Below are 12,605 nucleotides of genomic sequence, written 5' to 3'. Positions count from 1 at the left end.
AAAGAAGGCAGAATTGCAACCTAAGGAAGGCCTTCACAACTCCCTGCTATGAACTTCATTAAGGAGATTTCACAAGACAGTTGAACAAAAGATGAGACCCAAGGGCCTGGGAAGAAAGGCTTCTATTCATTAATGAAACAGGTCATCTTGGGGAAATTGAAACATATGCCCAAGGGGGTGGGTTTAGAGAGCCCACTGACAGGGCCGATATTGACCAGTGTATTGATCTGGTACAGCCAGATCAGTGGTTGACGCTCTAAAAGATTTCTGTGCTGATTGGTAAAAAGCCACTGTGTGGAGCCCTCCCGACTGCCCCTCACCTCCCTACTGCTCCCCCATGACTCCCTGAAAGTGATTAGAGGCCCTGCTGGTAGCTGTGCTATCGAAAGGCTCTGACTCTATATAACCACCCTGGTCTCAGCTTAGGAGCTTTTCCAGGGGCAGCCAAACCAAATCCGCACTGCTTGGCATTCTCAGGATTCATCTTAATCTGACCGTAACCTAGCTTTCTGGTCTGTTTTCCATGACTGCTACGTGCATTCTTTGTATGTGACTTACGCTCTCCCAACATCAAATTTTTGCTTCTGCTTTTCCCTTCCTGCTGTCTGCTGAAATCCTTTGGGTCCCCCAAGGCCTTGCTCATACGCTACCAGTCCCAAGAAGTTGCCCCAGCACCCTTCTGCCAGAGGTGATCTTTCCTTCCTCACTGTTATTTGTTATGCCCATGTCCCTTCGCCTCTCTTTCTCTCTATATACACATATGTATCTGTATCTGAATATGCATATGTATATTTTATGGATATATCATTTTATGCATATAGTTGAATGTATTCTTTCTTCAACGTATATGGCCTGGTACCTTAAAGTTAGTTTCTCAGTTTAAGGTTATTTCGGATATAGGAACAGAAACCAACTCTGCTTGCTCGGCTTGGTCCTCACATCTCCCCTCTGACTACCACACAGCCTCATGGCTCTGAGTCCTGTCCACCCCATCAGCCAACGGCTCCCAGGTGGGTAACTCCAACCTCGTACACCCCATTTGTGCACTTGGCAAAGGGAACTTCCTGAGTCCTAACGTGAGCAGTGGGAGAATGGCATCCAACACATGCAAAATCCCCAGCCTTTTCCTGCTGCACCTTCGACTTAAAGGCCTGGTCTTAAACCTCACATGCTTTGGGTTGTAAGCTATACTGTGTCTCAGAGTGAAACATTTTATTTAACAACTTTCTTTAAAAAAAAAAAAAAAGTATCGACTGTTCTCGCTTTCCCGAGCCAGTTAGCAGAAAGGACATCTCATGCATGAGTCAATGCCCTGTTAGAAGAAGTGGGGAAAAGTCAGTGTTCTCTCAGGGGCTTCTGAGTGGACCAGAGCTGACATTTTATATCCCGGACACTGAGCGGAGGATTCTAGAGTTTGCTCAGTTTAAACACCCTCTTCCAGCACCCTCAGGGGCGGATGTGTCGCGGGCTGACTCCCTCTATAGCGCAGTACTCAGTACACAGCCTTGAGTACTACACACGTGATTATTGGTTGTGTGAAGGAGACCTGGAGCCCATGTTTTAAGAACTATGCTGAGGGAAATAAGTGAATCAGAGAAAGACAATGATCATATGTTTTCACTCATACGTGGAATATAAGAAACAGCGTAGAGGATCATAGGGGAAGGGAGGGGAAAACTGAAGGGCAAGTCACGAGAAAGGGAGACAAACCACGAGAGACTCTTAACTCCGGGAAACAAACTGAGGGTTGCAAGGAGGGGAGGTGGGTAGGGGAACGGGGTAACTGGGTGATGGACATTAAGGAGGGCATGGGATGTGATGAGCCCTGGGTGTTAAACGCAACTGATGAATTGTTGAACACTACATCTGAAACTGATGATGTACTATATGTTGGCTAATTGAATTTAAATAATAAAAAAAGAACTACTGAGTTCTTACTATGTGCCGGGCATTTCATACATTCGCTGAACAACCTCCTGAGGCACATACTGCCCCATTTTGCTGATGAGGCCACTGGCTCAGGGAGGCTAAGTGGTACTCCCAGTGTCATCCCCCACGTCCACAGTAGACCAGGAGGTGTCATGAGATGTACATGGCTTAGTCTCCACCCCTGTCCCCGAGTTCTGGTCCCTGATTCCTTCAGGGACAGCTTCCCCACCCCAGACTGCTCATTCCTGTCTCCTTCTCATGCCCCTGTGGTTGGGGGGTTGAGAGCATCAGCCCACCTTATCCTTCTAGCCCATGAACCTCTGCACAGCATCTCTTCCCTTATTTGTCTCCGGGGAGGTTCGTTTTCCTTTTAAGAGGAGCTGTGGTCCAGCCATGCCCCCTTCATGTCTGGTTCCACAGAGGTCACCACTAGGATCATTTGGCACCACGGAGGCTGTCCAGGTGTGGATGTGCTAATTTTAGGATCTTGGTAGAGGCAGATTGTGAATTTTTGGAAATTGTGTTGAAATCAAACGACTGCACTCAGAAATCCCTGAAGCAGCACTTACATTCTGCTTTTGTTATTGAGCAAAAGAAAAGCAAGCGTGGGTAGGGCAGAGGGGCACAAGAAGATACTTGGGGCATTTCATGTCAAATCTAAGTACAGGCGCAGATGCCCGGGAGCATTCCACTCTCGGCTGGCATGTCAGCATGGACACGCTTGTTTGGGCGTCTCCTCAAACCTTCTTCCTGACCCTTGTCATCCAAGCCTGCCTGTCCTGTGTCTAAGCCATTTAAAGCAGGCCCTGTTTTCTACCAGGGACCGATCTGCAGTAAATGAATATGTTGGTGAACATGCTGGTCAACTATTATATTACCTTTCTTAAGTAACATAAAGTGTTCACAAGGGGTCCGGCATTCAGCTGTGCAGACCGTGCACTGTACAACTTGGGGCCTGTAGTCACAATAGACTACTGATCCAGTAAAAATGCACTTCAACTCAGGAAGCCCTTAGGGAGATGATGCAAATGGCGGGGAGTGGGTACCTTTTGCAGGAAGACTCAGAAGGGGTGATGTATTTTGCAAGAGGGGACAAGTAGAGCTTGTGGCACGATCAAGAGCTTTAGAAGCAGGCCAACCTGGCTTCAGGTCCTATTGTCACCCTGTCACTACTTAGTACCTGGCTCACCTGGGTAGGTGACTTCACTTCTCTGAGTCTGTAAAAGAGAGGGTGGGGAGGTTCTTCCTTTATGCTCTGTGTGGGGGGTGGCCACTTTGGCTGGTTGTCAGGCCTCTGGCTTCCTGCATTCTTCCATTCCTCTTGGTCAGTGACCCAGCTAAAGATTTCTTACCACCCAAATCCAAATGCAAAGGGCGTCAGGCAGTTGCATATATATATTATCATGTAAAATATGCATAACATAAAGCATACCATTTTAACCATTTTTAAGTGAAAAATGGCACCTAGCTGGGTCACTGACCAAGAAGACAGTTGCTAGTTGTGGGGTGGGGGTGGAGAGCAGGGAGTAGGGTTGGACGTTTCTCCCGAGTGAGGTATTAGGAGGTATCTGAGAAGGGAACAGCTTCTGGCTCCTATCCCAGAAGACACTGGTTTCATCGTGGGGATGTGTGTTTAATATCCCCATAACAGCAACAAATGGTTTCAATTTTTTTTTTTTTTTTTTGGACCCGGGCACAATTTTGATCCCCTGCTCCCAAGAACAGGATTACTCTTTCATCCGAAGCAATCATGGAGAATCTAGTTCTAGGCCTTTTCCTTCTCTCCGCTCTCCTTCCTTCCCCTCCCCTCCCCCTTCCTCCTTTTTTTCATAAAATGGATGCTGAATTCTCACCAGAAAGAAATAAAGGGCGAGAGCATCCTGTGTGCAGCTCAGAGAATCCTCGAGCGCTACGCTAAAGGAATCACTGACCTAGAATGCCAGAGGTTTGTGTGGGCTTCAGGGAAGGCAGGGGGTCCCGGCCCTGGGAGGAGGTGTTCTTGGCTGAACTGCGACCCAGGCTTTGTTCTTGGCTCCAAGCACAGCAGTCTCCAGCAGGTACCTGGGGTTGGGACCCTCACTTTTGGGGCAGGACTTTCCCAGCAGCCATCAGTTACCTGCTCTCTCTTCCAAGCCACGAGCTGGAGAGCTTTTCCACTTGGAACCCCACTATGGCCCTCTCCTGTCTCTGTCTTCTGACCGACGGCCCCGTTGGCAATTAGTAAGTGTCACAACTCGACTCTCAATCTTTGATGGTTGAAAAGCTAGATCAAAGTCATCTGCCGTGTGCTGTAGCCATAGAAAGAAGAGAGAAGGCCAATTAAAAAAAAAAAGTTTGCCTTAAATTCTGACACACAGTGTGCCACGGCCTGCACCTCCCACTCCCTCACAGTTGGATCTAGGAGGAGGTTGCTGTAAGTGCTGGAAAATGATAGTTATCCAGACCCTTCGTGTGTGGGGCCTGGGCTACCCACTAGGGCTTCCGGAATAAAAAAGTAATGCTTCCATCTGAGTGCCTGAACCAAAGGAGCGGGCCGCTGTGTGGGTGTGGGAGCCTTGCCTGGGCTCTTGAGCAGAATTTATGTCCTTCATCTGCAATTAGCCCATTGCCACTTCTGAGAACATGAATAGTTCACTCTGCTGTTAATGGGAATGCTGTTCTCACCCCAATGGGAGGAAAAATGCCCAGAAACATGTTGAATGGATTTTTTTTTTTTTTGATGCTTAAAAACATTGCAGTGATTTTCTGCTTCCAAAAAGGACATGTTGATAACTTTTCCATATGGTAATTTTCTGTTATGATTGTTAGTGGCTTGGCAATTTCTAAGACGAAATTCCTAACGGTCAGCAGAATTTCGTCCCGTTTTCAATCCATAAGACCAGTTAAGTTTTCAGGGAGGAAGCCATTATTTCTTCCCTCTTTATTTATACTGAAAAGACATGTCTCTGCGCCCAATCCCATAGTTACTTCATCTTTTCGAATGTGGCTTTAGGTTCGTGAGGAGCCTTGGGCATGGATGCGAAGGCACCCTGATGGGCCTGTCATTCTCATGGTTCGGAGATGCCAGCACTGAGTTTCCCCAAGTTACCTTTTCCAATTCCAATAACATTCTGTGCGTCAGCGTTGCCAGGGTAGATGCGGCCAGGCCCGGGATAGAAACCCTGTTTTCCATGCAGAGATGACTCTCATACAAACAGGCTCTCTTCCCTGCCCGACAACAGGCTGTCTCACACAACTTAAAAATTCAAAATGTCTTTTCCTAAAAATACCAAAGAAGAATCTTACCAAAATTATTTAGTATCACTTGTTTTTTTTTCTCTCCCCCCCACCCCACTGTGGTTGGTATTCACAGAAGAAGTTATATTCATGTACCTAATAATGTAGGTGATCCTAAGAACGGTGTTAGCTCTGGAAACAACCCAAACGCAGATGATGTTTGACACGAGAGACTGAGAGGATTTGCAACCTCCTCCCCATGAGAATTGCAAGTTTTCATTTGTAAAAGGCAGTGAATATACACATGTCGAGCCTGAATGACTACCTAATGTCAAAGGTGAATGGAAACTGGCCTTTTCAGATGCCACTTTTCTGTAACCCTTCCCTTTGGTGGTCTTTTCCCTTCCAACTTGCCTCCGTCAATTAAGTTATGGAGGGATTGAGGGCCGAGGCAAAATGATGCTTTTTTCTTTTTTGTGGAGGCTTGGTTATATTTATTTACATTGGGCACTAGACATGTCAGAATGTATCCACCTGCTGATGCCAGGTTATAAGAAATTCACTTCACAAAAACATTCCTAGGATGGTTCTCTTAGCAACAGATTCCTGGCACACTGAAAGGAGTGTTTTATCTCAGGGAACGGCAAAATGTCATTGGCTGCGTCGGTCCAGGCTCTCAGTTGCAGGTGACAGAATCTACCCCATCTAAGTAGAACGATATTTACATAGGGATAGAGCTTGCCTTCAGAATTTGGGGACAGACGAAGAAAGGCTATACAATAATCTCACAGGAACAATGTCCAAAATCATCCCGTGGAGTCAGGCTGCCGAGGAGGCTGATGCCTTTCTCCTGACCAGGAAGATGCTGCCTCAGCCAGAGCCACGTGCCACCTTTGCCTCGCTTGGTACTTGCAAGAAGGTGTACCTTCTCTCCATGTAACTCCATTCAGAATACGAGTGCCTGCGCCCCCATCTGATGTGTCGGTACCAAGTCTAACCCTGAAGCCTAGCCAAGAAGTGTGGGATACGTAAACTGTAGCTTTCCAGCTCCTTTCCTGCAGGGAACTGCGGGAAGACGCATTAGAATAGGGTAGGAATGGAGGTTGAGGAAGTCAACCCACAGGAGCTCCCACGTGTGAAACAGACCAGAATACAGTGGGGAGGGTGGGTGGGAGCGGGGAGATGAGCCAAATGAAACAACTTTCAGCTCAGTCTGGCAGCACATAGACCCTGGGTTAGAGAGCTCAGTATAAACTGGTTGGTGGAGAAGCCGGGATTGGTCAGTGGTTATGGCATCCTGAAGGAGTGTGTCTAGCCTGGCACCTACCTAGCCACCCGGTGTCCCTCCAGGCCCACCTCACAAGCAGTGCTGTAGGGAGGTCAGAGGACATTCTCAACCATCCAGTCCTCTATCTCGAGAGGGCTTTTCTCTCCCTCCCAGGGGACCTGGAGGCTTCTGGAGTGCCCTTCTCCTCTTCCCTTGTGCCTAAGTCTTCTTCTGGGTGGTCTTGGCTCTGGGGATGTAGCATCTGCTTCTACTCCAAGCTGGAGCCATGTTTGAGCCGTGTCAGGGTCTGAAGTAGAACATACAAGATCGTCTTGTTTATTTCCATGTGGAGCTTGAGAGAGACATCTTGTGATGGTATAGCTATTCCTTTCATGGTTTCTTTACTTACCTCATCTTATTTGGCCTTCATAAAAATCACCAGGTTTTAAGAGAATTATGAATATGTTTGAAAGAGGCAAATGATAGTGGTGATATATTTTTACTATGCTTTTGCATCTGTAATACATGTTTAACCATCCCCTGAGTTAGGTCTAATTACTCTCAACATATAGATGGAAAATCATAGATTTATAGTTGGAATTTATAGGTGGAAACTGAAGTTCAGAGAGGTAAAGTGACTTGTTTAAAGTAACACAACATCTCAGAGCTGGTCTGGCGACTCTTGAGTAGGAGGTTCTGTTCCCACATATGGAATTCTCTCGGCATAAAGATATGAACAAGAGTAGATGGAGGTGGGAGGCTCGATGTTAAGGTGAGGGATGTGTGTGTGTGTATGTGTGTGTGTGTGTGTGTGTGAAGGGATCATGCAGATTTTATGAAATTTTACATAAATATATACGCGTTAATTCAACTATGGTGCACGGCTGGTAGGATGTTGCATTTTTCGATCGAGATCTTACAACTTGACATCCTTATCCCATTGTTCTACCTTAACAAAGCCAGGGTGGCTGAAAGAATCAGGCCAGGATTGCACACATGCTTTTTATTTGCCACATGGGGCCAATTGGCAAGATGCCTGTAGAGAGTTGACGCCCCAGGGAACTAGAAAACACTGACTGGCCCACGACGAGGTCAGAAACTCTGAAGCATCTGTCTGGAAGAATGAATATTCCCTGACATTGCCTGCACCAGCCCTCACGCTGGGCTGGCATTTCTGCCTGTCCCCTCATGGAATGGGCGAATAAAATGAAGAGAAGGACGGTGAGGCTTGCCCAAGGTCCTTGAGTGGGTGGGTGGCCCCTAGTGGACCTACGTCCTGCATTGCTGTCCTCAGAGGGCCGGACTTCAGCCGGGGCAAAGGTTCCTGAGAAAGGCCAGGCCCCGAGGAGAGGGGCCAAGGGTAGAAAGAGAAGATTCAGCTGGTAGGCATGATGAGAGGCTGTGTGATGGGAGTCGGGGAAGTTGATCCTTGAGCGAAATTCACTCATTTGTGCAGCATCCTCTCTCTGTATTGAGTGCCAGGCCCTGCACTGCACCCCGAGCAAACTATTCCTGCTTTTGAGGAGCTTCTACTGATTAACAGATGGATAGCAACACTGAGCAGAAATGACAGCGAACCTGCATATAGCATCCTACACCTACAGAGCATTTTTCACCTGCGGTGTCTGGTTTCGCCCGCACAGATTCTGGAGGCAGAAAGAGCAGGTCGATGATCATTTTCTAGTGAGAATCTCTAAAGCTCAGAGTAGTTAGACTCAAACTCATTCTTTCTGCTCTGCATCCCAGCACTGTATTTCAATAATGATGGTTTCGGGCCAGGAGTAGATTGTATTAATGCGAGGGAGAGAAAAACCGTGAACACAGTGTGAGATGCAGGATTTTCCCCCAACAATTACCGAGAGTTCCCTGTCCCTCAATCATCACCCTGACGTAACACGCAGCACGTCGTCCGGGCCCACTTCACGCAAGGCCTCCTGCCGCTGCTGGGTTGCTTTGCCCAGCAGCAGCCGGCCTCCCTGGGCCACATGCCCCAACCCTTCTGCAAGGATTCTCCCCAGACTTTTCACTCCACCCTGTCCTCTGTCTGTGGACTTGTGAGGAAGCCACAGCATTGTACCACAGGAGGGGGGCACCAGAGGAGCAGGTCATGAGGAAAGCCACCTTGCCGCCCCAGGCCCTCTGCAAAATGCTGCTTCCTGGCCCTGGGGCATGGTCCCCACCCCCTGATGGTGGTCAAGAGGGGATGTATTTTCCCACTGCCAAGAAAAGGTGGCACAAGCTTGGGATCACCATTCTTATCTATGTTTGAGGGACCTAGGGAATGATTCAAGCTGGCAAATCCCTGGTTGTCCAGAATCCCAGGAAAACTTGGATGACTGTCAGGAAAACAGCAGGTCTTGTGCTAAGTCTGGAAAGTCAGGGGTGGTTTGGAGAACTGGGGCAGGGTGTATTGAAGTATCTAGAAACCTTTCATGTTGTATGTTAGGTTAGTTTACTAGTTAATCAACTGACAGTATTAGTTTCCCAGAGCTGTTATAATGACCACCCTCGGGGGTGGCTTAAAACAACAGACATCTATTCTCTCCTGGTTCTGGAGGCCCAAGCTCCACGTTCAAGGTGTCATCAGGGCCATGATCCCTCTGATGCTCTCCCGGAGGATCCTTCCTTGCTTCTTCCAGCTTCTGGTGGCTGCCAGTAATCCTTGGAGCTTTTTTGTTTGTAGAAGCTTCGGTCCAGTCTCTGCCTCTGCTGTCGTCTGGCATTCTTCCCGGTGTCTCTGTGTCCAGATCACTCTCTTCCCTCATAAAGACACCAGTCTCTGGATTAGGCCTATCCTAATCCAGCATGACCTCATTTTAACTTGATTACAACTGCAAAGACCCTCCTTCCAAGTAAGGTCACACTCACAGGTACTGGGAGTTAGGGCTTCAACGTAGCTCTTTAGGAGACACCGTTCGGCCCGTGACAACAGCAGGAGATTTTAGTAGCACTCAAGCACAGTGAAGAGAGCAAAGGGGGCAGTTTCAAATGTTGGAAATCATACTGAAGATTTTGGTGAATAAAAAGATAAAGGTATTAGCCTTAGGCAAGAAAAAGCAAAAAATATGCAGTAGGTTTATTTTAAGTTCAGGGATAGGTGAAGAGAAGATAACTACAAAACTAGTAAATTATCTTTTATGACTTTTCATGGTTCTCTAAAGCATGTCTCATGAATCTTTACATCTACAGCAATATGATTATTGATTCAGGCAGGTAAACATGGGCTCATAAAGAACAATTTGCTAGCAAGACAGTCCTTATCACCTTGACATTGAATGGGGGCAAAGATACAATGGAGGAAAATCTGTCACTCATGATAGTGAATAGAGCATTTAATCTGATTTAAAGTCCTCTGTTTCAAACTGCTTACTTGGCTAAAAAAGCTCTGTAATTCACTAGGTCGTATATGCAGCTTCCTTAAAAGTAAGATAAAGAAACTTTAGAGCATAGCATCCAAATAAATAAGGCACTTTTCGGTTTAAGTGACTTATCTCATGATTTCCCTTTAATTTAAAGTTAATTTCCTTCTTCAGCAGAGACTCATGTTTCTAACTTCAGATTTTCCGCTTTGAAAGGGGGAGCTGAAATTATTTTGTTTGCACATGTGCACAGCATTCCTTTTAAAAGAACAGAATGATCAAAGATTAGGAGGTGTATTCTGAAAACAGGGGCTGGATGCAGCAGGATGTGGTGGCGGACAGGCTGTGAGGGATGGGAGGGGACCAAGTTGGGCCTCTCCCTGGGCTCATAGAATGTGTGTGCCCAGCAGATGTTTGGTGAATGAATGAACAATAGCAGAGACAATGCAGGAAACTTACTAGAAATAAAGATGACAGGAGAGGAGAATGAGTGGGGTGTAAGATGTGAGCTTCTTTTTGGAGATACTGATCTTATGCCTCTAGAAAGATCACTCCAGGAGGCAGAAAAGCAAAACTGGGGCTTAGGAGTGAGGTCAGGGTGGAATGCTGGTTTAGGAGGCATTGACATGGAAATAATAGTTGAAATAATGGGACCTGGTGAAATTTCTGGTGGAAACTCTACACAGAAAAAGAGGTGGGCTCAGAACAGAACAGAACATGGAAACTGTTCACATTTAGGGGATGGTAGAGGAAGGAGGGCTGGAGGAGAAAAACAAGATGGGGCAGTGTGAAGGTTGGTGTTGGTCAGTAATAGGGTAAACCAGCTGAAGTTGACCAAGTCCAGTGAAGGACAGGGCTTGAGGATAGACCCAGCTGCTGAAATGACAGGGAGGACAGGGATGGCAAACCAGAAGATTCCCAGTATCCTGCAGCTGTGTGAGAGTGGAGTTAGAGGAGTGGTTGGTACCCCAGGCATGGCCGCTGCTGGGACGTGTGAATCAGGTGCTTTGGGATGATGGTGGGAGGTGTCCTGCTGGAAACTGGTGAAAGAAAGACACGTTGTCAGTCTTGGAAGACATTTGAGTAGCATAACCTCATGGTTTTAAGAACCTGGGTTCTAGAGTCATATCTATGTTCCAAAACCAGTTCTGTGATGTTTGTGACGTTGGGCAACTTCCTTAGGCAAACCGATATTTCATTTCCTCACCTGCGAAGTGGTCATAAAACATGAACTGGCATTGAACATGACAATGTGTGTAAAAAGCCTAGTCCAATATAAGGGGCATAGCAGGTGCTCAGTGAATGTTAGCTACTAGGAATAGCAGCAGCAATAGCGCTTGCATGGCTAGGAAGGTAAGAACTCAGGTTTGGAGGTTGTATCAGTCAGGCTAGACAATGATATGCTGCAGTAACAAACAACCCTAAACCCCAGTGCCTTATAATAACAAAGGTCTATTTTTCACCCAAGTGGCATGTTCATCATGTGTTGGCAGTGGCTCTACCATGTCATCTTCACTCTGAGACCCAAGCAGAAGAAAAGGAGTGCCTGGCAAAGAGCATGGTGGCTTATACAGCTTCTGCTCCAAAGTAACATATGCCATTTTGATCACATTTCACTGGCCAGGTCACACAGCAGGGCCCGAGTTCAGTCGAGCAGGAAAGTATAATTTCTCAACTAGGGACACCTGATGTTGGTAAACAGTAATTCAGTTGACTGCAGTGGAGCTGGTCAGTGGCATAAGCAGAGTTTGGCCACCTGTGTAACTCAGTAACTCAGTTTCAAAGCCTGGGTCACAGAAGAGGCTAGGAGAGTTGTTCCTGAGCCTGGGATGGGACAAGCAGAGCATGGGACAGGCATGGGGAGTCCTGGGCAATTCTCTTCGGGAAGAAAGAAAACCAAGATGAGGAGATCAATAATACCAAACGGGAAGGGAGAGTTGATAAAAGTTACACAATAACCTGACCTAAGTCATCGCAGGCCCAACAACCCACCTGTGCTCACAGACAGATGAGCACTTGTGTTGTGTGCCCAGGGGGCCAGGTCCCAGGTGGAAGACAACCATGCATAGAAGTGAAGCTCAGGCACCTGCTTCCGTTCTCAGACTCATCCTTGCATCCTCAGGGAAGTTCTGTTCTTCACTGGCCTGTCTCAAGTCAATACCATAGAGCAATGAGTGAAAAAAGTGAGAAATGGAATGAGAGAAACAACACCGTCATTAAACATGTGCACACAAAACACATACAACATGCCTGGCCTCCAGGTGCCCTTGCAAACACATTTAAAAAAAAAAAGATTTTAGTTTTACCTAATCCTACACCCAATGTGGGGCTTGAATTTACAACCCCGAGATCAAGAGTCGCATGCTCCACTGATGGAGCTAGCCAGGCGCCCCAGAGAGTGCCCACATTTTAAATAGAATGGTCATGGAAGGTTAGGAGGGAGCAAAGGACGGCAGTGTGGAAAAGCGATAAAAGACAATTAATAAGATAAACAAGAGTGGCACCTCACCCAGGCCAGTGGTGGCAATGCTCCATGAGCTGAGGAGTATAATTAACTTGACCCTTTGCACCTGAACTCCAAAAATGAATGAATGAATGAATGAGTGGATATCTTTGTCTTCTACTCAGTCTTCCAAAGTATTTTATGTTTCTCATTAGAGCTTCAAAAACTTGTTGAGCTATTTGTTTGCTTTATTTCATGAAGAGGCTATGTATAGCTTTCATCCCACGGTGTGTGCTCAGATGTCCTCAGGTATTCCCCGTGTGGACTGGATGGAGTCTGGAGCAAGGACCCATCTGACAACCACTGGGCTCTCCAGTAAAACTCCCTGTGA

The sequence above is a fragment of the Eumetopias jubatus genome, unplaced genomic scaffold (assembly GCF_037043125.1).
Source record: "Eumetopias jubatus isolate StellerSeaLion01/CBP00866 unplaced genomic scaffold, mEumJub1_p1.0 scaffold_9, whole genome shotgun sequence".
Lineage (NCBI taxonomy): Eukaryota > Metazoa > Chordata > Mammalia > Carnivora > Otariidae > Eumetopias > Eumetopias jubatus.
This window is presented reverse-complemented; position numbering follows the sequence as displayed.